A 26828-nucleotide genomic window follows, 5' to 3' on the forward strand; every position below is an offset into this window, starting at 1 on the left:
AATTATTCTGGACATTATATATAAATGGAATTATACAGTATGTGATCTTTGTGTCTGCCTTCTTTCATTTAGTATGGCTTTTTTTTTTTTTGGTGGTTCATCCAAGTTGTACCATGAATCAGTACTTCATTCCTTCTTATAGCAGAATAATATGGAACTAGGGCCAGGGATTTAGCTCAGTGGCTCTGGACCTTCCTGGCAAGTGCAAGGTCCTGAGTTCGATCCCTGGTACCAAAAAGAAAAAAAAACAAGAGAGAGAGAGAGAATAATATGGAACTGTAAACTGGGCATGGTGGCACCAGCCTATATTCCAAGCACTTTGGAGGCTGAGGCAGGAGGATTATCATGAGTTTGAGGCCAGCCTGGGCTGCATAGTGAGTTCAAGGCCAGCCTGAACTACATAGGGAGATCTTGTCTCAAAAGAAGACCAAAAAAAACAAAAACAAAAACAACAACAAAAAAACCCATAACTTGTCACGGTCTTTATAGACCACATTTTGTTTACACATTCATCTGTTAAAGGACATCTGGACTGCTTCCACCTGTGGGCTGTTGCAAATAGTGCTACCATGAATGTGCATGTACAAATATTTATCTGAGTCCCCATTTTCAGTTCTTTGGGGTATAGGCCCAGGAGTGGAATTAATGAGTCATGCTCTATGTTTAGCTTACCAAGGAACTGCCAAACTGTTTTCCATAGCAGCTGCACATTTTACATTCCCACTAGCAATGCACCAGGGCTCTGATTTCTCCTTATCTTCACCAACACTACTGCTTTCTATTTCTCACCCTGGTAGGTGTAAAATGGCATCTTATTATGGTTTTAGTTTCATTTCCTTAGTGATTAATGACATTGAACATCTTTTCATGTGCCTGTTGGCCATTTGAGTATCTTTTTTTTTTAAACAGGGAAAAGAACACACAAAATTTATTGCATGCCTAAGGGATAGGGGCTATTAGATCCCCAATACATAACTTGAATAGACGTGGAGGAGTGTCAATTCAAGTCCTTTGGTCATTTTTTAAAAAATGGGTCATTTTAAAAAACAAAAATTTGCAGTTTTGTTGTTGAGCTGTATCCTTCATCCTTGAAGGATGGCTTCACTGGATACAGGTCTGGGTTTGCTCGCTCTGGCAGCACACATACTGAAACTGGAACACGCAGAGGAGTCTAGGTGGACAGCCTTTTCTTGGAGTACTTGAAAAATTTTGTGCATTCTGCTCTCCAGAGATTCTGATAAGAAATCTGCTGTCATTCAAATAATTTTTCCTTTTGCTGCTTTCAACACTTTTTCTTAGTTTTTATCGTTCAGCAGTGTCTAGGAGGGGCTGTGACACACCTTCATTGGTTTTTTTTTTTGTCCTTTCTTTGGTACTGGGGATCAAATTCACGACCTTGCGCTTGCAAGGCAGGTAGAGTGCCACTGAGCTAAATCCCCGGCCCTGCACTGGGGCTTATCTTGCTTGTGATTCAGTTTCTTGAACCTGCAGGTTTAATCCTCTGCCAAATTTGGGGGGTTTTCAGACATTATATCTTTAAAACTTCTTTCTGCCTTATTCTCTTTCTGGAAATTTGATGGCACAAATGTTAAATCTTTTGTTATAATCCAACAAGTGTCTGATGCTGTGCTCAATTTTTTCCTAGTCCATTGTCTTTGTGTTTCAGATCAAACAATTTCTATTGTTATGTCTTCTGCTTTGAGCTTATCTACCAACTGGGGATCTTTTTTGCTTGATAACTTTATTTATTTATTTATTTATTTATTTATTTATTTATACTTGATAACTTTATTTGACAATCAGCAGTTCCTTCTCGTTCACACTGTAGATGTTTCAAAGAGGTAACAGGTACACAGGTAACCAATACTGTATAGCACTTGTCTAGTGAATCTTCATCCTCATTAAGTTTTTGGGAAAACTGTACATGGATACAACATATACCTTGGTTATTTCTTTGGTGTTAATGTGTACATCTGTGGCCGCCATCTTTTTCATGACATATTTCCGAATCTCTGAGGGTTTTTTTGTTTTGTTTTTCCTAATTTTAAGTTATAGTAATTTTCAGTTTTAAAATTTCTATATGGTTCTTCTTTATATCTTCTATTTCTTTACTGAGGCTCTGTGTATCTTTGCTGAGGTGTTTTTCATTTTTAGAATGATGCCTCTAAAAATTTTGTCTGCCTGGTACAGTGGTATGTGTCTGTATTTCCAGCTACTTGAGAAGCTGAGGTAGCTGGATCAGGAGCCTAGGATTTGGGGGCCAACCTGGGCAACATAGTAAGGCCCTGTCTCAAAAAAAAAAAAAGGAAAATTGTGGTGTAGTTGTGGTCTCTTTTCATGCAGAGATATTAATTGTTGATGTGAGGAGTGCTTTTTGACGGATACCTAGCATTTTGGGTTCTGTGTTTAGCACTCTGGACCTTGCCCTGTGTGGTGGCACACTCCTGTAATCCCAGCACTAAGGAGGCTGAGGTAGGAGGATTGCTTTGTGTTTGAGCAATGGAGTTCAAGGCCAGCCTCAACTATATAGTGAGACCCTGTTTGAAAAAAAAAAAACAACAAAATTCTGGATGGATCTTATTTGAACTTTCTGTTTTGGTTGGCTTTCTCAAAATTTCCTCAGGCAGAAGTATGTGTCTGTGGGTGGGGAGGTGTGGTAGTCTGCCCTTACCCACTAGGCCTGCACTGATACCAGCCCGGCTGGGTTGGACGTAGGAACACCTTGATCCTCCTTACTGCTCCCCACAGGGCCACCGCAGCCCTCCACAGACACTAGGGGAGCGGGGAGGCCTTTACCACTGCGTGTTTTGTGACACTGGGGACTGAACCTAGAGCCTCAAGTATGCTAGGCAAGTGCTCTACCGCTGAGCTGCACCCTCAGTTTTTCTATTGGTGTTACCAGGTTGCTGGCTTCTTCAGCTCCAAATCTAAAATATTTGAGGAAAAAAGGCAAATGACTATTGTATGGTCCTTTGGCTTCTGAGGTCCCTAGCTGGTCTTCCTTCTTCTCTCCACCTTTCCAAGTCTTCTTCTGCTTGTTTTATACCTAATGTCAGGGGGGTTTAGTTGTATTAGGAGGAGGAAAAAGTAGATCTAATCAATCTTCCTTGATCCATTATTTTCCTCATAGAAGTGTTTTGTTTTTGTTTTTTGGTACCGGAAATCAAACTCAGGGCCTTGTGACTGCCAGGCAGGCACTGTGCTGCTGAGCTACATCCCCAGCCCTCTTTGGATATATTTTTGATGTTTGAGAAAAGAAAATGGCATGCAGAAAGAGGTAAATGAATCGCACTCCTTCCACCCACCCTTCAACGTGGTGGCAAGAAGAGCAGGAGACGTAAACCTGCCCTGGTGCTTTGCTAAATGGCCCCTTGTGCTTTGAGGCTGGGAACTGAGATTTAGCTCCCAGAGCTCATACTCTGCTCTCCTTCCGGGTTCTCCTGTTTCTGAAAATCACCAGCAGGTGTCGGGAGCAATGCTACCTAATTTTAGGATAAAATCATTTGGTTAGCCTAGTTCTCCTGCCTACAGCCCAGCTATGGCATTCCGAGACATAATTCCATTTTGGCTTCTGGTCACAACTGAGACCTCAGTGATCCGGTGATGCTGTGATGCTCCAGGACCAGATTACACCAGCTGAAGACATCCTGGGAGGAACAAAATCTTCATCTACTCAGTTCCTCCTTGTTCTTGGATTGTTACATCTTGTTTACCTGGATGTACTGAACTCTCTGGAAGTCATTTGTTACACTTTGTTTCTCCCTATCTACTGAATAAAAGGTGCTGTAAGCGGGGGGCTTTCGTCTTTGCCGCCCAGAGCAGCACTGATCAGACCCAAAGCTCAGCTTCTTCTCAGTCTCATTTTTCTACCTTTCCTGTAATTCGCCGTGTGCTGCCGTGGCTCACAGGAGACCAGGACTAACTGCAGAGGTTCTGGTAACGTCCCCTTTCCCTGTTCCCTACAAGCAGACAGCAGAATAATCATAAAAAGCACTGTTGACTGAAACAAAGAGGACGATTTCCTTTGTGATAGAAATAAATTGTTACCTTGTACCAAGCCCAGGAAGTTACTGTAAAGTTTAAATCTTTTTTTTTTAGCTGTCCAGTGGACACAGTTTGGAGTAAAAGGAAGTGGGCTCGTTAGGCTCATTGGTGACCTGACAGCAGGATTCTTGAGTTTTTATGAAAATAAATGTTTAACATTTAGTTACCCTTCTCCCTAATTTCTAGCACTTAAACCCGTAGGAAGGTGGAGACTGGATGAGTGGAAGATTAATACTTATCGTTTTAACATTAATACTTTAAAAGCAAAACAGACCAATAGAAGCCCAAACACCCTCATCTCCTACCGCCCATGTTTTTCCCTGTCAGGCCCTGCTGATATGCATGTCATTGATGATTTGATTTCAATTAATTATGGAAAGAATTTTCTTATTTAAGTGTAGATGTAAGGGAGTGCTTCTACAATTTCTATTTGAACTCTTGATCACTTTGTGGTCATCTGACCAAATAAAGGCCTGAGTGGAGGCTTTCCATGGTTTCACTTTGTTTTTCTCAAGTTCTTGTTTTTAAAAATTTCAAACCCATAGAAAAGTTGAAAGTACGATATTGCAAAGATCTGAATCATGCTAACATGTTGCTACTTTCTCTCTCTCTGTCATATAAAGATATTGCAATACGTTGATGGGGAAGGTTAAAAATTTCCTTCAGCCTGACATGGACCCAAATTTTCTTTCTTTGCCCTCTCTTCATCATTTTTAAAAATGTCAGCGCTCAGAGACCCTGTGCCTAAGTCTCTCACTAGTGCGTTCAACTCAGATCCTGATGAGCACCAAGCAACTGTAGGCTGTGATTTTTACTTAGTAGTAGTACTCGTTTTAGCCTTCAGTTGGGTCTACATTCACATGACATAAAAACATACAAACAAAAATAACAAACGAGATACAGCAATCCCAGAATCTCCTGGCTTTACCTACACGACGTCCTTTATATTCCCTAATGAAAACTTCCTGGATGTTTTAACGGAGACCCCGCGGAGGACATTTTCTCTCCGACCGAGGAGCTGGAACTTTGTCTCTCCAGACCGGCTCTCCCTGGTCTTGGGAACTGTGATCATGTGTACGCGATCCTTCCCAGACTTTGAGAATTCTTACGCAGTGCCTTCTATTCTAGGAAAAAACTACCAGAGAAGTAATCCTAACTAAAGGTCCCGATATTGGAAGTGTTTGAAACCAAAGTAATCAAAATAAGAACACATCGTATACAGAAATGAGTTTTAATGGTCATATAAGCCTGACGAGACAACGTTTTCGACTTCCCTGGTGGTCTAGTGGTTAGGATTCGGCGCTCTCACCGCCGCGGCCCGGGTTCGATTCCCGGTCAGGGAATAAAATTTTGTCTCTTTCCACTGGCCAATAAAACCTTTCAAAGCAACAATGATTCTGCTAATCAATTCCACCATCCAACGAAAACTCAAATACTGAAAATATTAAAAAAAAGAGAAGACGACAAAAAAAGTCGCTTAGAATTTTACCACCCAGAGATCGCCATTAATACACTATGAAACAAAATGGAATTAGGTAAAACATATTACATTGACAGCTGTGTACTTAAAAATATATTTCCATTTTTACCCAAAAATAAAAGGGGAAAAATTATATTTTTAACACTTTCCTGTAGAATTATTCTTTAGCAACATATTTTCTTTCACTTCAGTTTTTGAAAAGGTAGCATGTTTACAAGGTTTAGTACTCAAATTTACAAGAATGCATAACTAATAAATTTCATTTCACACTACCATCTATTTTTCCTTTAATGAGGCAAACTGTTAAATTTCTTAATTATGTCAGATATTTTATGCAAATGTACACGAATATGAGTATATATTTAAAAATATTATTTCCTCTCGCAAAACAATATTAATCTATACACATTTTTCTGTACTTTGCCTTTTCTGTTTACACCGAAGTTGTAAAGACAGTAGGGTGACTTCCTCTCCACTTTCCCTGATGTGAACACCACACGTCCCCTTAATGCATTTGTCAGACTGAAGACCAGCCTTGCATAGACGCTGCCATAGCAAGATTCTTAAATTTGTCTTTGTGGTAATGCCTTTTCTGTTTAACAATATCTTTTAGAAATAGCTACAGGCTAGGCTTAAAGGGCATCCTCATTTTTTCTTATGAAGAATAGCTTTCCATTGTATGAATAATCCATAATTAACTTCCTATTGATGGTCAATTAAGTTATTTCTAACTTTGTTATTACAAACAATAGTACTATAAATAATCTTGTACATATATCATTTTGCTCGTGTGTGGGAAAAATGCCCAGGAGTTGAAACGCTAGCTCAAAAAACAAGTGAATTTGTGGATAGAACTTAATCAATTTGCCCTTCACAGAGGTAATACCAATTAACACTCCCACCGGCAATGTCCAATGTAAAAGTGATAATAATAAAGTTTATTTTATCAAAATGAATTTAACCAATCCTACTTATGGATTTTCAACTAAAATTTTCCCTATTCCTTATGTTTTACAAATAATATATATATTTTTGGTATTGGGGATCGAACTCAGGCCTTACTCTTGGGAGGCAGACGGTGGCATCACTGAGCTAAATTCCTGGCCCCCACGAATACTATTTTGACAAGCACCTGTGTAGATTTATTTTTGTGTGTATCCCTACATATTTTCTTATTTCTAGAAGTGGAATTACTACCTCATAGCACCTATCACATGGATTCAAGAACTGAAATTACTGTACTAAAATGTTTCCAGAAAATAGTAAACGATCATCCTAGATCGTTTGGGCTAGAGAGGACTTTTTCGAGATAAAAGCAAAGCCGAGATCATAAAGGAAAAAAGTGATAGATTAGGGAAGCCATGGCGGCTGCCATAGATGCAGACCTGGGTCAGTGGCCTCAGGATTTTGGCGTGGCCTTTCTTTACATCTGCAAAGACGATAAGAAGCAGAGCTGCATGTTGGAGCTTAAAAACTGAAGATGTTGGCTGTGACTTTGAAAAAAGTTATGTGAAACTCATCCTAAGACGTTGAGCTGAAGAATCTTCGTGAAGAAATATCTGCAAATACATTCTCCGTCTCCGTTTCTGAGGCTGAAAAAGAGCTACTCAGTGGCAGACATCATGGATGGGACCTGGGCTTGGACACAAAGTGGAGGAGAATCTCATCCCTGTATCTGTGATACGAGAGGGAAGTGTGTGCTGCTTTGCAGGTCAACTCCTGGCAGTGCCAGACTGATGAGCACGAACTGCTTCTGCTGCTGCCGCCGCCTATAAAATCATCTCCCCAAAACACAATCATGTAAGAGTTCTCTGGGTTTCATCTGCACAAGTAGCCAAGGAATTCGAGTGACTCATATCATCCTAGGAAATATTTGGCAGTTAGTGAAATTAGAATATAACTAAGAACATCCTGAATCCAGTTTAGGTAGTCTGGGTATATCCCGTGTACAGGTAAGACTGCAACGATTGTAAATTGAAATTAACATGTATGAACTCTGTGGGTGAGTCTAAAGGGAAACGGATATTTAGCTTAGAAAAGCATCTCTCAGTGGACTTCCTGTGAACTCAGTGTCTTGGTTTTAAACTTTGAAGCACAAATAAAAGTTTTTTTTTTAATTTTAAACTGATAGATGAGGCTGTAAAAACAAACCAAAGTTTCTAAAAATCCCACAAATTATATTAAAAGACAAAGGATAAACTGGTATAAATCTATGGGAAGACATAAATACCGATAGAAAAACAGGCAAAATACATGATTTGGTAAATCTCAAAACTAATACAAATAATTGACAAGCTTATGAAGAATGATCAACCTCAGTAGTAATAAAATAAATGCAAATTAAAGTGAGACTATAGTTTTACCCTGCATTTTTGGAAGGATGAAAGCAATGATTATTTCTATTGACGTTAATTTGGTAATACTCATTGAACAATGAAAAGTGATTATCTGTTCACACAGCAAGTTAGCAATATGCATCCAAAGCTTTAAAATGTGTTCATTTTCTCAGTGCAACTTTAACTTTATACATTTGTCCTAAGGATTAATAGCTTAATCTCAAATGAGCAATTATGTATTATAAAGAGAGTCCAAGGAACTTGAACTAGTCCACTGGATTTCAGAAGCTCACTTTAGAAAGAACGATAGAAAAACCTAGAATTGGCTTTCGTTGAATCTGTCAGACAAGAACTATCACAAAATTTGCAATACAAGGAAGCCTAGAGAGATTCTTTTCCTTTTTCTTCTTTAGTTTTACAGTCTAAATTTCTTTTAATATGAATCTCAAAATAAGTAGGGAATTGCAGAATTTGAAGCTGAGCATGCACAGGGAACTAGGAGAAGCATACCCAGCGTGTGCGTTGGTGGTATAGTGGTAAGCATAGCTGCCTTCCAAGCAGTTGACCCGGGTTCGATTCCCGGCCAACGCAGTTTGCTTTTCTGATTTTTTTTTTTTTTTTTTTTTTTTTCTCCTAACTTTGAGTAGTCCGGGTAAGCCCGGCAAAGCAGAGAGCAACGCGAAGGGCCTTTGACCTCGCCTGTGTCCTCAGACCGCGCCTCGTGGACGTTCTCCCAAGAAGCCTTGGGCCACGTCTGGCTCTGCACGCGAGGCAAGCGTATCTGCTGCGTTCGGCCTCTGGAGTCACAGGAAATGACAGTAATTCCCTTTTGGGAACTCGTTAGCGAACTGTCTGGCGTAGAGGCTGGCTCGGTCTGTTTCTCTGAATCTTCAGAGGAGGGTCGGGGCAGGACAAGTCAGCAACACAAACGCCCTCAGTCTCAGAGGGCTCGAGGGGTCCCACGCCCCTGTACCGCCCGCCGCCGCGCTCCTTTCCGGTCCCTCATTCGGGAAAGAAACGCCGCGCTCCCAGGGCACAGGCTGGAGATGGAAACGGGGAAATCCTCGGTGCCGCCCTGTGAACCTGTGAACCGCTGGGCGAGGCGACGTGATTCTTAGGAGGCGGAAAGGGAGGGGGACTGGGCACGCGGCTCTGGGCTGCAGCTGCCGCTTTGTGCCTTCAGTCGGGACTTTGGCGCGACTCCAGGCTCCGGGGTCTCCTACCCGAGAAGGGCGACGGAGCGAGACCTGTGGGGCTTCAGCCACGCCAAGTACACGGCTTAGGCAGAGCAGCTGGCCCACTGGCTTCAAAAGGCCTTAAATTAAAGGCTATCCTGCTGCCTTGCGGGTGGCTCGCCGTGATCGTATAGTGGTTAGTACTCTGCGTTGTGGCCGCAGCAACCTCGGTTCGAATCCGAGTCACGGCACGTAGTCGGATCTTGCTTTGGTGGTGCCACTTTTGTTTAAACTTCAGTCTTTAGTAAATTAGTGTCACCCAGGGAGGTTCCGTCGGCCTTTACCAGCCTCAGCGGAGCGCGAGTGAAAACGGCTGCCGGCCAGGCTGCGCCCCAGACTCGGGATCCAGCCGAGTTTCTTCAGGGACTTTTAACGTGATGACCTTGGCCTTTTGCTCGGGCAACACAAACTTCCAGAATTTAAAACCAAACTTGTGTCCCAGAATAGTGAACAGGGCCTGTTTCACCTCATCCCCCCTCCTAGTCGTCGTGTTTTAGACGAGAAATGGGTTTCGAGCCAGAAGGAAGCAGCGAATCCCCGCGGCCCCGCTTCCCGCAGGCCTCGTCCACGTCCCCTCGCGCGCTTCCGCCTCTTCCTCAGCCCCCGCCCGGAAACCAGAGTGATCCGGTCCGCGAGCAAGGTGAGGGGCTGCAAGGCTTCTGGACTCGGCGGGCCCCCTGCCCTGCGCGGTCCCAGTCCCTCCGGCCAAGCCTCGGTTTCCGCAGCGATTAAAAGCTGTCAGTAAAAGGCTAGCGCCCGGGCAAAACCCTAGGCCTTGGAATTACATCACCAAGGAATAACAATTACCAACAATGATAAAGAAATAGGGAAGCGAGTCTTTCAAGTGCCCGGCTAGCTCAGTCGGTAGAGCATGAGACTCTTAATCTCAGGGTCGTGGGTTCGAGCCCCACGTTGGGCGTAGCACTTTTAGTGTATTAAATCTAAATTCTTCCTCGCTTAAGAACAAACTTATGAGCTTCTAAATCCCCACTGCGGCCATAATCATTTTAAACTTTGGGAAATCATTCCAGAAACCGTTTCTTTTCTACCAAAGTTCCTACCGACAAACAAGGACTCTGAACGCAGTCCAGCATCCGTGAAGGCCAGGGGCCCCGCAGGACCTCCAGTTCCTCCTGGGCGGGAGGTGGGATGAGTTGTGCAGCTCTGAGCCCGCAATTTCCAGGCTCCCTTCGTTCCACCCGGCCTCTGATGCATGAAGACGCCTTAAAAGGGATACACTTGTTTTCTTTTCCTTGATGGGAAAAGAATTTATTAAGACATAAAATTAAGTGAAGATTCCAAAATGAGGAACACCAAAAATATACAATCATTTGTATCAAAAGGGTGATGGTACTGATAAGAAAAAAATGTACATCTTTACTTGTATGTACATAAACATCTCTGGAATGGTATTCAAGAAAAATCGCTATATTGAAAGGGCCTTTTGGGAGGGGAGATAAACGAACTATTTAACACAATCAAGAATCAGAATGGTATCTAAGCTACAGCGTTGAAGCTTCTAGTCCATAACCCTTAAGAACAAACCTGCACCCAGGCAGTTTAGTGTCATGGCTCATTGTAACCATGGGAGAACAGAAGGTGCAATTCTATTCGAAATTGGAATAGTTTTCATATGAGATGGGAAGAATGGAGGGGGGCTAAATGTATAACTGATAAAGAAGCAAAAGCTACTTTTAGCAGTTGGGAAAGGGAGACATTGGATCATATCTGTGGGCTGGACAGTGTTGGGTTCTGCTCAGATATGATTTTGAAATTGTCTTTCGCTTGTTTCCTCATGGTCAGAAAGCGTTTGATGTCGCTGTTCTATGAATTTAGTTTTAGTTTTAGTTTTGACAGGAGAACATCATGATCTAGGTGTTTAAGTCAGACCACCTCTAAGCTGTCTCCCCCCACCCCTCTTTTGGAAACAGGGTCTCACTATGTAGTCCAGGCTAGCCTCAAACTCACTTGATTCTCCTGCTTCAGCCCTCTGTGTGCTGGGCTAACAGGCATGCACCACTTCCCCAGGCAAGAGACTGTTGACTTTCATTATAATCTTTGTGAGAGTGTTTGATTCTTTGAACTATAAACTTGTATATGCTTGATAATAATAAATATTAAGTAAAATAAGACTTTCGCATGTTGTAGTTTTTCAACTTGTATGGATCCAGGTTGATGTGACTGTGGCCAACTTGGTCATAACCACCATTTTGCCTACCAGGTATCCTTGGCACCCATTCCAAACTCTACTGGATAAGCAGACTTGTTAAAACAGCTCAAATCTCAAGCAAGACACACACACACACACACACATGCACACATTTAGTTTGTTTTGTTTTGAATTTCATAAGGAAATAACTCTGCCATGATGTCCAGGTGACAGGTACACATTCACTCAGGTAAGGCAGACAAGTGCTTTCACTGAGTCTCATCACAAAGCCAAGCACTTTGTGGTCTTTCCCAAAACAGTAGAAGGTGAGGCTTACGAAGGGCTGCCATGGGTCTCCCTGCAGCTTGCTCTCCGACAGCTCCTCATGGCCTGGGTGCTGACAGCAGACGCTGCTTTCTACAACTTTCCCATCCCTACAAAACTGCAGCCCAGCACTGGCTCCTCAGTGAGGGAACACAGAGCACCCCACATCTTGCACTGTGGCTGTTGACTCCCCATGTGTCAGTGGCATCCATTTTGTTGTGTAGCACAAGGACCCAGGAAGTTGGCTCTTTTGGCTACTCTTCCTTTTGTTCTCTAAGTCATCAACTGAATGTAAAAGTGGGCTTCTAATTTTATGGGCTGAATCACTCAGGCCTTGGTTTTGTCTGCTGTTATGTGCTTAATAGGTTTAGGATTTTGTTCAGCCATACAAATTGTTAAATTTTTAATGAAATTAAATATATAAATGTTTTCCTTTAGGTGTGGTGAGTTTTATGGCATGCTTTCCCCTATAAGATTGTAAAGTTTTTATTGGGAAATTATTGCAGAAAGAAAGGCATGTGATTATTTTTTCTGCTAATGAGTTGAACAGAGATTTGATGAGCTTCCAGGTAATTTTGTGATACACTCCCTGAGGATTTTTGAAGGCCAGGCCTGTTAAGGATTGACAGGTTTTCCAGCTCAGAATTCCTGGACTTTAAGAGGAGAATGGTCATTGAAAAGGTAATGTGGTCTCCCAGCTTTAGCGACAGAGGGACCCTTTTCTAGACCTGAATGGGTGAGGGGAGAGAGCTATTCGTGAAACCGATAAAAGTTATGGTTGCCACTAACCATAGCTCAATAGCGGTGACCTGGGGGCGGGGCTGGGGGAAGGTGTCCCTCACAACCAGTGTCAGCTGGCAGAAATATTTACTTTCCTCCTAATTAACACTTCCCATTGGCTATTGTCAACAGGAAGCCAGTGGGCAAGACAGCCCTTTCAGGCAGTTCCAAAAGGTGACTTCCGGTGGGGGCACACAACCGAGTGGATAATGGTGAAAACAGATCTAGAGGAACGAATGAAAAGCATCTAGCCAACACAGCCTTTTCATTCTTTACATATAAAAAATATTAATACACTTTATTTCTTAGAGAAATTTTGAGTTTACAGAAAAACTGAACAGAAAATACAGAGTTCCCATTTACTCCTCTTACCACAACCACATTACTATTACTAAGGTGTTGCCTTAGTGTGTATATTTGTTACAACTGATGATGCAGTTGTCAACAAAAGTTTCACTCATTTTATCGTGCATTGAGGTATCACAGTTCACATTATTCTTCTAAAGTTAAATTCTCCTAGTTCTGCAAAAACCTACGGCGACTTCCTTTTCATGTATTTTTGCACCCACATTTCTAAAGATTGGATTGATTGTGAACCTATGGTAAAGATAGGTTTCCACGTCAAATCTTGTAAGCTGATGGTGCTTCATTACTGTGTCATTACTGCTAGTGAATTTACCCCAGGTTTTGAATATTTATCATATCGTAATTTGTATCCTCAGACATTGAAGGTATTTTAAAAGTACTAAGATATTGATTCATTTATTATTTAATGGTAAAAATATGTATAATCAATTTAAAATGTACAATTCCTTTTCTTCTGGAATTTGTGTTATGGAAAATAAAGTGGCAGGACCATTGCATTCATTAAAATAAAAAAAGAAAAGACACAGTTGTTTAAAGGGTGGAAGTAAACAAATAAGTGGTAATACTGCACTGAAAATTATAGTGGCTAACATTTAATGAAAATGTATGAAGTGCTCAAATGCTTTACGTACATTTTTCATTACATGTTAGATGAACCCATTAGGAAAGTACTCCACGTGTTCTCTTTTATAAACAAGGAAACTGAGCAACATGTTCAAAGTCACAAGATTTCAGTCCTTAACTCGCTTGGCTGTAGTGAAAACTAGCGTTTTCTGGTTCTCAGTCCATAGCGTTTTCAGGTATCCAAGGATGTGAATTTGTGAAAACACAGCTTTGGGAAGTAAGGAGATGGGCCCAGTGGCTCTGGGGTAAGCACTGACGGCCCAGGTTCTGATGGTGGGAAAACATCACTTTGCTGAAATACTCCTTTTAGATGCTTTTCGTGGATCTTTGAGTCTTGCCCCCGCATACTCGGCGTTGATTTAAAACTGACAGAGGTCCAGAGGAATCTGAAGACCAAAGTGTTTTTGAGGTTGCTTTGAAGTAGCTGGAAAGGACCTTAAGTAAAAAGCACCGTCCCTGGGTGGGCTCGAACCACCAACCTTTCGGTTAACAGCCGAACGCGCTAACCGATTGCGCCACAGAGACACGAAAGCTTTACCGCTCAAACTCATTTCCCAGTCTCAGAAAGTGCTTTTTAACCTCGGCATTGCGGACGACCTCGGGCCTCGGGTGTTGCCTGCGCAGTCCTAAGCGGAAGCGGGAGACCCTGAGGCTCACAGGGGCTCCGCCGGGCACTCTCGGACCTTATCTGGGATCGGAGGCGGCCGGGGGACCCTCACTGCCAGACGCAGACGCCAGGCCTTCCGGGATGCTCCACGGCCGGGGCGGGGGGAGGCATTCGCCACGCGGCCTACGACCCCGAGAACGCCGATGTTAGCCCTGCGGCACGGCCGGGGTGGGGAGGCCTGAACTGTTTCTCAGTCCGTGCAGCCTTCCGGAAGCTGTCAGGATCCGCCAGGGTCCCTGTGAGACCTGGGGGCTCCAACTGAGTTCCCCACGCCGTGCCACCTGGGCTCGTCGGTCCCTGAATGGACTGGGAGAGCGGAGGAGGGGAGGAAATCGAGCGGGACGGGGGAGGCCGGGACGGGGGAGGCCGGGACGGGGCTGCGCGGGGAGCCGCCCCCGGTGAGGAGAGGGCCAGCGGACAGCGCAGCGGCACCTGCTCCCCACCTCTTCTCTGTCGGTCACGCCCTGTGATTGTGTGCTCCAGAACCCACAAACGGATGCTCTTTAACTGTTTACGGTAGTTAAAGCCGGTAATGCTTTGAGGCTTCACTCTGGAAACGCAGACCTCCGAGCAGGTAGGTGAACGCCGGCGCCCCTTCACCCCACACGCCGCGGGGTCGGCGCCTGCGCAGTGCTGCGCGCGCCACAGGCCGGGACTCCGACTCCGCCCCGCCCCTACACCTGCGCCTGCGCCTTAGAGGGAGAGGTTGAAGAGCGCCACCGTCTGTAGGGCCCAAGATTGGTGAACGGGGACCTCAGAGTAAGCTGAACCGCGTCTCTGGCGCAAAGTGAGCAACGGTGTTTGCTTAAGGCAGGACACTAGCTTTAATTCCATATAAGTAGAGCTGAAAATCCTAGAGAGCTTTGGAGCTATTCTAGCTTTAAAAAAAAATTATCAGCATAGTTTTTTTTTTTAAAGCAAAATATTGGTACATTTTAGGCATACATGATAGTACTCACCGTAGGGAATTTGCCCCTGTACATGATACATCCCGCCTTTTCCCCCGTCTCCCCTTCCCCTCCCTATGTATAAAAGTTTTGGTTCCATTTTTTTCCTTTTTTTTTCGTGTCCCTTTTTTCCTTTCTCCCTCCCCTTCCTATTTGAACACTTTCTTCCCATTTCCCAATATCTATTATACATTTTAGTCCTTTTTTCCACTTTTGGTTTCTCACACCAGAGAAACAATGCGGTATTTACACGTGTGTCCAATTTATTTCACTTAAGAGTATGGTCTCAAGGTCCATCCATTTAGCTATAAATGTCTGAAGCTCATCCTTCTTTATGGCATAGTACTCTATTGTATAAAACCCCACATCTTATCCATTTGTTGGTCGATGGGCATTTGGGCTGTTCCCAAGCTTTAGCTATTACAAACTCTGCTCCTATAAACATGGGTGTGCATATATCGCTGTGGTCTGATTCTTTTAATTCTTTTGGGAAGATACCAAGAGGGGGAAGAGCTGGGTCAAATGGAACCTGTAGTTTTAGGTTTCTGAGAAATCTCCACACTGATTTCCACATTGTTTGTGCCAGTTTACACTCCCACCAACAGTGGAGCAGGGTTCCTTTTTCCCTACAGCCCCTCCAGCATTTGTTATTGTTTAATTTCTTGATAGCAGCCATTCTTTCTGGAGTGAAGTGGAATCTCAGCATTTTTCATTTGCATTTCTCGAATGACCAGTGATGTTGAACATTTTTTCATGTATTTATTTTCTTCAATAATAAAGCCAGCTGACTCTGTACTTATCATTATGCAGGTTCGTGTGGGTCTCTATTTCTGCAACAGCCCCCCAGAGAAGAGGGCAAGAATTCGAGGCCTGTGGCCCCCAGGGAGAGGCAGAGGCACACGTTTCCCTTGGGGTTGGTGAACTCTCACTTGTGCTAATGACTTCGTAGAAAGCACTGCTATAACCCTGACTCATTCCAAACCTGGAGCCATCTTGTCAGTTACTATCTTCGCTGAACCCTCGACCCCAGTGCCTTGCTAGGCAAGCGCTGCACCACTGCGCTATATCCACAGCCCCTGAACAGCTTCACTGACGTTTGGCATATTAATATTTTTTGTTGTTGTTTTACAAAGCCCAGGTATATTCTGGTTGCCCACCTTTCTGTAGCTTAGTCTAAAAATTCTCCTGCCTTAGGTTGCTGGGATTCATCTGTCTTGCTGCCTCCCAAGTCCCTAATAAATTGGTTTCTGTCCTTAATAAACTGCACTTTGTGCAAACCTGGACCTGTCCGCCTCTTTCTTGGGTCTCTCAGGACCTTCCTTCCACCAGTTCTGGGCCACCCAGGTTTTCAAAACAATGAAAGAGAATAGCGGTGCTTATCTACGAAGGCAAGGCACGAGTGAGAGTCAAGTTCACCCAAGGGCAACGTCTGTGCTTCTGCCCCCCCCCCCCCCGGCCGAGTTCTTGCCCTCTTCTCTGCTCGAAAATTCCAGTGGTAGGAGAATTTGTGGTAAGTCTGGGTGGGACCTCTTGGGAGTGAGTCAGAAAAGGATCCTTTTATCCTAGATGTCCTTTCTCTTCTTGGTTCCTTCTGGGCAGACAGGAGCACAGGGAAAAGACATTCTCAGAGGCCTAGGAGAGGGTGGAGTGCCTCTCCCAGCCCTTCCCCACCTCCACGCAGCAAGTTCTGTCTACTACCCCGGCCCTCCTAGTGCCGAGAAGTAGCAGTCAGAGGCCTGGATGTGATTTAATACCGACCAACCCCAGCCCGCCAGCCAGAGGAAATCCATTAATCTGGGTAGACCTATTTCACCCGCGACACACACAGGTTGCCTTCAGTCTTGACTCAGATCACATTTGGGCAACTGATCTCATGTTGCTAGGTTGTGGCGCTGCATCATCCTGCTACTCCGTTGACAGCACGGATATCTTTAATTTCAAAGTATTGAGCATCACCCATCACTGTTCTGTAAATTGGTTTGGTTTTCTTAGGATTGGGTCCTGCAACTGTACAGATCACCGAAGGCACCACGAGGGGGCGTGTTGTGTTCTCCTTGGAATTATTATTTTCTTTTTTTTGGTATCAGGGATTGAACTTGGGACCTTGCGCTTTCAAGACAGGTGACAGAACCACTGAGCTAAATCCCTGGCCCTCCTTGGAATTATTTCTAATTGGTGCATAAAGAACAAAAGATTTCCCGGGGCTTCAATTTCCCTGAAACCAGTGAAATTCCAGGTTTCATATTTTGCATAGCTGTATGCTAGAGTCATCTTGAGTCAAGGCCTAGGGAACTGGTTAAGTTCAGCCACTCGCCTCTGGTTCTACCTTGTTCACTCTGCTATTTGACCATGGAAGCCTCACAAAGATTAGAGTAATAAATTGACTTTGTAAGTCTAAGGGGTCTGTGCATTAAAATCCACTGTTCAGGATGGGGATGTAGTTCAGTGGTAGAACCCTTGCCTAGCATGCCCAAGGTCCTGGATGAGACCCTCAGCATCATTTAGAAAATATTCCAAGAAGGTTGGGTATGCTTCAACAGGCCACCCAGGGGGTCTCTGTAGAAGAAAGGGCAAGAGACTCACACATGGGGCGAAAGGTTCCTCCTGGCTTCAGCTCTGCTGTGGATTCCCACGAGAACAAGGGAGGGAACAGGAAAGAAGGTGCAGAGGGAAGGAAGTGTGTCAAAGTCAGGAATGCTTTATTCTACACCATGGCGTTGTTCCCCACACCATTGTTCCCGAGCAGAAACTTCTTCAACAGAGCATTGGGCTTACGCTCACTGGTTTCACCCTGGAGAAGCCATTGTGATGGGATGGTGGGAGTGCCAGCTGGATGACATTTTGAGACTGTAAGTACTCCTCACAGGAGGTGGTACATGCTCCCAGCTAGTCACCAAGAGAGGATGCTGTGTCTCCAGTGTCAAAAGTGGAAGTAGCTACTCTCACTACTACTACTAGTGCTGCACTAGGGAAAGTTTTCCTTCCCACCCACCTATCTTTGCGATCTGCTGGTCTAGAAGTTTTTGTTCTCAAGATGAGAATGTTTGCACCAGCAGATGTGACGATGGCTATGTTAAAATGGATTGGGACAAGTGTGGTGGCACCCGCCTGTGATCCCAGCACTTGGGAGGCTGAGGCAGGAGGACTGCCATGACTTCAAGGCCAGCCTGAACTACACAGTGAGGATTTGTTTCAAAAAACAAAACAAAAAAATGGATATTGGGACTATCTGGTCATTTTTGGCTTCTCTTGACAAGTAGGCAGCGGTAAAAAATGAATTACTTTTCTGGCTGGGACAACTGGTCCTGACAACTAAGGAGAAACTAGGCTGCTACTCTTATGGGGTAAGGAGCACATGAAGATGCAGGAAAGATGTGGGGGTGCCCTTCATACTCAGTGCAACTGAAAGAGGAAAATTACAACCCAATAAAGATAAGACTGAAAGTGATCCAGACTGGAGGAAAACACAAGAAACTACTAGGGAAGAGCTCCTTGCTGAGGACAAAGGACATTTGGGATCAGTAATAAAGAAGATATAAATAACAGCTATGGCCTGTGACAACTACAGAAACGAGGACTGAAGCTGGGCCTAGTGGCACATGCCTGCAATCCCAGCACTCCAGCGACAGAAGGATCGCCATGAGTTCAAGGCCAGCCTGGGCTACATAGCAAAACCCTGTCTCAGGAAAAAAAAAAAAAAAGGACTGTAATAGTTGCACTTCTTCCTTGTTGTGCTATGAATAATACTGGTTAATGTTTATTTTTTTTCTTCTGTTTCCCTAACATGTATTCATAGTAACTATTCCTTTCATTATTTAACCTACAAGACATCAAATGTGGAATAACGACTCAGTGCAGAAAAGAGCATCAGACAAATAAGGGACTTCATCCTCTTTGGAGGAAAGGGAAAGGGTTGCCCTATTTTCATTGAAAGTAAGATATTGCTATTGTCTTCATTTGAAAGTATGGTTTTAAGAGGAGAAAGGAGGAAGAAGAGGTGAGAGAGAGAAAAAAGGAAGAGGAAAGGGGAGACGTCAAGTGGATAGGAGCTGGCCTAAGGCTGATGTGTAATGTGTCCATAGTGTGGAAGATGGGGGTGCACTTCCCAACATCTCATAGCTGTAAGGTTCTGAGTTGGCTTAGGCCACGGGAGACATTTGCTGAGATTTTGAAGGCGGAACTGACATGGCTACATTTGTTGGGAAAGAGGGATGAGGAGGCCACCAAGCAGTATTACAATTTGCGAATGGCGCCTGGGCAGTGCAGTGGGCACAAGTCCCAGCCAGAAGCGCTGGCCTGGCTGGAGATGGAAAGTGGAGACCCTGGGTGGGGGGAGGGGGGAGGGGGGAGGGGTTCGCCTGGGTTCCCCTCCCCGAGGGTGGCCCGGGGCAAAGAAACAACTGCCCAAGAAATTGTCCCAAGCGGGGAGGGCAGGGCCACGTGGACCTCACCAGCCAGAGGCCCCTCTCCGCGGATGGACTCCTGCGTGGGAGGAAGAAACATTGGAAGCGCCAGTTACAGCTAACAGACGCGTCATTAAAGAGAACCGGATGAAGATACTCTTATTGTACAACATTTGGGATTTCAAATATGCTTTAACTGGAAATCAAGAAATGTGGAAATCGGATTTGGACATGGTAATCCTAGCACTCTGGAAGCTGAGGCAGGAGGATCACTGCTTGGACTACACAGTGAGTTCAAGGCCAGCCTGCACTACAAACAGACCCTGTTTTAAACACAAAGTAAAACAAAAACCAAAAAAGTAGAAAACGGGACTTGTAAAGCTGGGCGTGGTAGCACACGCCTGTAATCCCAGTACTGGGGAGGCTGAGGCAGGAGGATCTCTCTGCTACTTAGCTCCAGGGCAGTGTGAATACACAGTGAGACCCTGCGGAGGAGGAGGAGGAGGAGGAGGAGGGGGAGGGGGAGGGGGAGGGGGAGGGGGAGGGGGAGGGGGAGGGGGAGGGGGAGGGGGAGGGGGAGGGGGAGGGGGAGGGGGAGGGGGGAGGAGGAGGAGGAGGAGGAGGAGGAGGAGGAGGAGGAGGAGGAGGAAAAAAAAAAGGAAATCACGACTTGGTTAAAAAAAAAGCAGCTTGATTCTTGGATTTCAGGTGGAGGATGCGTTGTCCACGTCAGGCGGGATGACCTCTTTCTAGCCTTGTAAATGCCATGTGTTTAACTTCTGAAGGGAGACACCAGACTCGGATAGTTTTGGTTGATAGGAAAACTCACATCCTTGGCTCTTTGCAAAACATCAAGATGGCAAGAACTGCCACTTGAGGGCGAGTGGTAAAAGAGGCCTATAATCCCAGCACTTGGGAGGCTGAGACAGTAGGATCGCCGTCAGTTAGAGGCCAGCCTGAACCACATAGACACACAGTCTCAAAAAATGCTACCATTTGTAACCTCATCTTGGGAAATCCTTTGAGCAGTTTTTGAGCTGTGGCTAGGTAGATGAGCAGATCGGTTTTGATTTCAAATTTGGACTACGAAGAAAAATATATACCCTGCAGGTGGTTACACACAAAACCCTGTAAAGAATATCTCACTCGCTGCAGCCTGGATCCTTTCTTCCATTCTCAAAAGCAGCATAAACAGCAGGAAAAGGTTTAATAGCATTCATATTCAATTTTTAGGACAATTTAAATATCAAAATGGAAAGTACAATGTATTACATTTTCCATCTCATATCACATGTAGCAATTTTGCAATTTAAAATACTGTTAGAGGAAATTACCTGAAATAGTTTGATACGCATTTTAAATTTCTGAGTGTTTCTCTCTACATTGGTTTTTGTTTGATATACTCGTTACATAGCCCAAATATGCCTCTAACTGCTTCGGGCTGCCAGTGCTGAGATTAGAAACGTGCGCTACGAAACCCAGGTTTTCTGTAAATTGTATTTTAAAAATTATCTTTAAACTCTCTCAAACCCATTTACCTTTGTCAGCAAGCGAACCTGGTACGCTCGCTGCTCGGGATTTTAAAATCTATACTGAAACCCGCGGTTCTTTTGTTCCACTATGAAAAAAATGGCCACTTTCTGGACGTTTTACGCAGTAAGGAGAAACGACATCGAAACCATGGGCAACAACGGAGATTAAGTTCTTTCTCTTTCCCCACGCTCAGAGATCCTTCCATGAAGATCTTTGCAGAACAAAAACCGTTCTCAAAAAAACCTTCAAAATCTGCATCACAAGTGAAGTTAAAAAGCGTAATTGTAAAATTCAATAAAAACACAAAATGTTACAAACATCAGTTTAAGCAAAGAAAAAATAACAAGTCTGTCGACCAACAAAAAACTCAACCACCATTAACGAAAAATTAGAACTCACCAAAATAAAGAGTTACTACAGTAACACAACAGTCCCCGTATTCAATCACCATCTCAGCAACAGTCTGTTATTAACTGACAAATCGCCAGGGGAGAGCGCGAACGCAGTCCCCCACTACCACAAATTATGCAGTCGAGTTTCCCACATTTGGGGAAATCGCAGGGGTCAGCACATCCGGAGTGCAATGGATAAGCCTCGCCCTGGGAAAACCACCTTCGTGATCATGGTATCTCCCCTGCCAGGTAAGTATGAGGCTTGGTCTCGCCGCCCCAACGGAGCCATCCACTCTCCCCACTTTTCACTCACGGTCACTTGCCTGCGCGCACTCTCGGAACCTCCTAGCTCGTCCACGCAGCAGAGGCATTCGCCCACCACCAGCTGTCTCATGCTCCCTCTCCCGAACGGGAAAGCCATCGCGTTTCAACACCAGGGACCCAACCAGCAGCCCCTGCGCTGCCTCATCTGCATGGGCGACTCCCTCCCGTGACGTCCACAAGCGCCCTTCCCTCCGGCCGACGCCCCGCCCCACGTCGGCTCCTCCCTCCCCCACCCCGTCCACCCCGCCCACCCGCGAGCCGCAGACGCAGACGGCGGGTCGGAGGGGGCGGTGACGCCCCCTTCTGCCCCTTCCCTCGCACCCACGCCCCGGGGGCCGGGGCTCCCCGCCTGGCTCGTCGCCTGGCTCCCCGAGCTGCGCAGGTTCCCACCCTGTGTGTCTGGTCTGGGCCGCCTGCTGAGGCTTGTGTACCCTTCTTGAAAGAATGGCTTTTAATGCGTAGAGTGGAGCATTTATGATTACAAAGGAAGCTGGTTCCTTTCAAATCCGGTCACGTGTGGGATGTAGCGTTCCGGTTACAATGTGACGCTGTCCAGGATCCAAAAGAAAAACGAGACGTATTGGGGAAACTGGAGACTGTGCTCTGGTGACTGCCACTTGCTGGTGTTTTGGAGACAGCCAATCAAATACCATGAGTCTTGTAGGGTTACTGTCTCCAAAAACAGCTGGAAAAGTCCCTCGTACAAGCGTACATTAATTACCCCATAGTTGGTAAGAGATGATACTGTTCTAGCCTAGTTGCCAATGATCCCTCTCAGGTTTTAACTCCAATAAAACCTGTGCTGGGCTGTGGAGCTCAGTTCCTTTTTCCTAGCATGAAGTCCAGTTCAGGCCATTGGAGAACATGGCAATATATCGAAACTGAACACTAAAAGCTTCAAGATGACCCAGGTTCGCTGGATTCTGACAACGAGATCCACAGTTCAAGGAGGAGAGAAAAACTTTCCGGGGTGTCAGGCCGGTCTGAGAGGAAAAACCCGGAAACACCCTGCCCAGGTTTGCACCAGACACTCACTAAAAACACAAGGCAGGTTTTATTCTACACACTGCTTATCTTGCTAGGACAGAAGAAACCAGTACCCTCCCGCACCGCCCCCCCACCCCACAATAATATGCTGCCCAGCAGAGGTTAGGGGTAGTGTTAGGGCTTCAAGTCTTTGGCAAAATTTAGCTACCACTGCTGACACCTTTGCTACAGCAGTCTCTGGCCTAATGGCTGTTCTCATTTAGTTGGTCAGCATTTATTCAAAAAACTTTCAAGGTAGAGTTTAGGGCTCCTTCCCTGAGTTTACTTAGTCTTCTACTTTTGGCAGAGTCCTTTTGAGCCTAGTTTTTCCAGTAATCCTTAATCAGGTTATCAGGACTCTCCTAACTTTTATTGTAGACAGCTAAATTGATAGAAATTAATAGGCAGGCGGAGAGGGATTGGACCCTGAAGAATGTCAATGCAAAAGGAAGACAGCTCCAAATTGTGGCTGCAGGCGATTTTAATGAAAGTCAGGCATGAAAGCCTTCCTAGAGATAAATAGAAGTTGGAGATTATGCTGTAATTAGCACCACTTGGTCCAGTGAGCCCAGCTAGGCATCAGCCACATAGGTAGATGACCAGAACATCTGGACCCATACTCCCATCCCTTTCCAGGAACACTTTTGTTCTTTCTATGATTAGAAGTTATAGATCAGCCAAAGTTAACAATGAATGATGCTCACCATATACCCTTGGTAAATTTGTCCCTCTATTTGATCAATATTAGTTAAGCGACTGTACTTACAATCCTGTAGGTTGATTGTAGTTTGCTGCACATTGTACCCACACTGTGATTTTAGTATATTAATTACCCCTGACAAAGAGCCTGAGGAGCCACCCATACAGGCAGGATGGCAGAAATCCAAAAGCTAGCCTTCTTGTTTTCAATAAAACTCTTCTAACCTCCTCCTTTCGTTGGTGACTTCATTGCCTAATATTGTGAGACTGTGAGCTGAGTATATATGGCAACACTTTGACATCCAAACAAGTTCATCTTTGTAAGTTTCCATCTGGTAGGTTCCCTCATCTTGGCTCCTGGCTATAAATCACTAGGTCTCTGTGCTGTATTTGGTGTCCTGTAGGAGATACGCCTGCCCGGTACTAGCAGGCTACGAGTGGCACGTGCTTCTTGCCTTCCCTAATTCAGATATGTATATATATATATTTTTTTCTCGATATATTGCTTTATATCAGGAGTCAGATCAAAGCTCTGTGTGACTCAAACAGGCATATCAGCTAGCAGAGTTGGGCTAGTATTGCTCCTTTGCTGATGGCTGTCGCCAAGGCCTAGGCCCTGGTCTGTGAAGTGGCAGGGCCCGGATGAATTATGTACTGCTGAGGTCAATTATGTACTGCTGAGGTCAGTGTGACCCCAATTAAAATCCTTTCCCCTGAATCATAGCTTCTCACTGAGCTTGTGAGTTGCTTGCTAATTTCACCTGGTCCCGGTACTGGTTTCTTCTGTCCTAGCAAGATAAGCAGTGCCGACTCCCTGACAGCCCTGCCTGGCGCCATCATGCCAGGTGTTCAGCAGTAATTCACTAGGTGACTTCACAGCTCCCTAGCTCCCTACTCCCTCTCACGATTGTATTCAATAAATACTGGAAGTGCTTGGGGGCTTTTGTCTTTGCTGCCATCAGCAGCACTGATCAGGACCCAAGACTCAGCTTCTCCACTGTAAGTCTTGCTCTGTCTATTCTGTAATCTTTCACCGGTGCTGTGGTGGCTCACAGGAGGGTGGGACCTACTGCAGGGGTCTCCAGCGATGTCCACTTCCCCTGACCCTTACAGTGTCCAGCTGAGTTCTATGGTGAAATCCTTCCTTCCTACTGCAGTGTGTAGAATAAAACCTGCCTTGTGTTTTTAGTGAGTGTCTGGTGCAAACCTGGGCAGGGTGTTTCCGGGTTTTTCCTCTCAGACCGGCCTGACACCCCGGAAAGTTTTTCTCTCCTCCTTGAACTGTGGATCTCATTGTCAGAATCCAGCGAACCTGGGTCATCTTGAAGCTTTTAGTGTTCAGTTTCGATATATTGCCATGTTCTCCAATGGCCTGAACTGGACTTCATGCTAGGAAAAAGGAACTGAGCTCCACAGCCCAGCACAGGTTTTATTGGAGTTAAAACCTGAGAGGGATCATTGGCAACTAGGCTAGAACAGTATCATCTCTTACCAACTATGGGGTAATTAATGTACGCTTGTACGAGGGACTTTTCCAGCTGTTTTTGGAGACAGTAACCCTACAAGACTCATGGTATTTGATTGGCTGTCTCCAAAACACCAGCAAGTGGCAGTCACCAGAGCACAGTCTCCAGTTTCCCCAATACGTCTCGTTTTTCTTTTGGATCCTGGACAGCGTCACATTGTAACCGGAACGCTACATCCCACACGTGACCGGATTTGAAAGGAACCAGCTTCCTTTGTAATCATAAATGCTCCACTCTACGCATTAAAAGCCATTCTTTCAAGAAGGGTACACAAGCCTCAGCAGGCGGCCCAGACCAGACACACAGGGTGGGAACCTGCGCAGCTCGGGGAGCCAGGCGACGAGCCAGGCGGGGAGCCCCGGCCCCCGGGGCGTGGGTGCGAGGGAAGGGGCAGAAGGGGGCGTCACCGCCCCCTCCGACCCGCCGTCTGCGTCTGCGGCTCGCGGGTGGGCGGGGTGGACGGGGTGGGGGAGGGAGGAGCCGACGTGGGGCGGGGCGTCGGCCGGAGGGAAGGGCGCTTGTGGACGTCACGGGAGGGAGTCGCCCATGCAGATGAGGCAGCGCAGGGGCTGCTGGTTGGGTCCCTGGTGTTGAAACGCGATGGCTTTCCCGTTCGGGAGAGGGAGCATGAGACAGCTGGTGGTGGGCGAATGCCTCTGCTGCGTGGACGAGCTAGGAGGTTCCGAGAGTGCGCGCAGGCAAGTGACCGTGAGTGAAAAGTGGGGAGAGTGGATGGCTCCGTTGGGGCGGCGAGACCAAGCCTCATACTTACCTGGCAGGGGAGATACCATGATCACGAAGGTGGTTTTCCCAGGGCGAGGCTTATCCATTGCACTCCGGATGTGCTGACCCCTGCGATTTCCCCAAATGTGGGAAACTCGACTGCATAATTTGTGGTAGTGGGGGACTGCGTTCGCGCTCTCCCCTGGCGATTTGTCGGTTAATAACAGATTGCTGAAAAGATGAGGGGTTGGAGAATAACTTATGAGTGTTTTGTTGTTTCTTTTTTTGTTTGGGTCATAGGTTTTTTTTTGTACTTTGTGTTACATTTTTGTGCTTCGAACCATAGGGTTTTTTTTGTATCTTGTGTCACGTTTTCGTGCCACGGATAAACTGTGTTTTGCTGTTATAGAGTGACGTAGATTACTCTAATTTTTTGTTCGGTTACGTCGTTAGGAGTGGTGTCACAGGGAGTTTTTTTGAAAGCCACCTCGTGGAGAGTGTGTAACGGTACTTTTTAGGAGTAGTCTTGATGTATTAATTTTATTAATGTGTACTTAACAAAAATAAGATATCAATAAGTATTATGTTTTTAATGTGTAATGAGTGTTTAGGGGGAACATCAACATTTTCAACATCAACTGTTTACAAAATCTAAAATACAGTAGCGGAAATAAATGCCTGTAGGAACTATAATGAAAATACAAACAACAGAAATAATCTTTGCTTCAATTATCACACGTAAGGCTGTCATCACTCATGACCGCAGCATGTTCCATTCATAAGTCTGGCTCACCCCGACAACATCTGAGTTTTGCTCTCTCATTTTTGACAGATCATATCTCATCACTTTTCTTCCTGTTTTCTCAGAAGGTTCCTGTTATACAATGTGTACTTAACAGGAAAATGAACTATCAATAAAATAAAACATCAAATGTGTAATGAATGTTTAGAGTAAACATTACCTTTTTTTTTTTTTGGTACTGGGGATGGAATTCGGGACCTTGTGCTTGTGAGGCAGGCAGCAGAACCACTGAACTAAGTCCCCGGCCTTAATATCAACATTTTCTACACCAACTGTTTGCTTACTAAATTAAAAAATAACAAAGTAATTCCCATGTGAATTACAATGACAATTCAAATAAAACTCTACCACAAAAGTATCTCTACTTGAATTATCACACCTGAGACAGTTTTCACACATGAAAACAGCAGGTTCCATATACAAGTGTAATTTACACTGATAGCACGTG

The 26828-nt window shown here is 45.0% G+C and overlaps 7 non-coding genes across 7 annotated transcripts; 5 read left to right on the plus strand and 2 right to left on the minus strand.

The window, feature by feature from the left end:
• Positions 1-5315: 5315 nt before the first annotated feature.
• Trnae-cuc (transfer RNA glutamic acid (anticodon CUC)) lies at positions 5316-5387 on the plus strand. The gene has a single exon. It is a non-coding gene; the product is annotated as a tRNA-Glu (tRNA).
• A 2992-nt stretch (positions 5388-8379) lies between these two features.
• Trnag-ucc (transfer RNA glycine (anticodon UCC)) lies at positions 8380-8451 on the plus strand. The gene has a single exon. It is a non-coding gene; the product is annotated as a tRNA-Gly (tRNA).
• A 763-nt stretch (positions 8452-9214) lies between these two features.
• Positions 9215-9286, plus strand: Trnah-gug (transfer RNA histidin (anticodon GUG)). The gene has a single exon. It is a non-coding gene; the product is annotated as a tRNA-His (tRNA).
• A 655-nt stretch (positions 9287-9941) lies between these two features.
• Positions 9942-10014, plus strand: Trnak-cuu (transfer RNA lysine (anticodon CUU)). The gene has a single exon. It is a non-coding gene; the product is annotated as a tRNA-Lys (tRNA).
• A 3775-nt stretch (positions 10015-13789) lies between these two features.
• Positions 13790-13863, minus strand: Trnan-guu (transfer RNA asparagine (anticodon GUU)). The gene has a single exon. It is a non-coding gene; the product is annotated as a tRNA-Asn (tRNA).
• A 7510-nt stretch (positions 13864-21373) lies between these two features.
• On the minus strand, positions 21374-21537 carry LOC147827767 (U1 spliceosomal RNA). The gene has a single exon (XR_015452139.1). It is a non-coding gene; the product is annotated as a U1 spliceosomal RNA (small nuclear RNA).
• A 4082-nt stretch (positions 21538-25619) lies between these two features.
• LOC147827768 (U1 spliceosomal RNA) lies at positions 25620-25783 on the plus strand. Its single transcript, XR_015452147.1, has one exon. It is a non-coding gene; the product is annotated as a U1 spliceosomal RNA (small nuclear RNA).
• Positions 25784-26828: the final 1045 nt, after the last annotated feature.

Source organism: Heterocephalus glaber, unplaced genomic scaffold (genome assembly GCF_053883595.1).
Source record: "Heterocephalus glaber isolate CG9 unplaced genomic scaffold, H.glaber_assembly_v1.0 deba00001442, whole genome shotgun sequence".
Lineage (NCBI taxonomy): Eukaryota > Metazoa > Chordata > Mammalia > Rodentia > Bathyergidae > Heterocephalus > Heterocephalus glaber.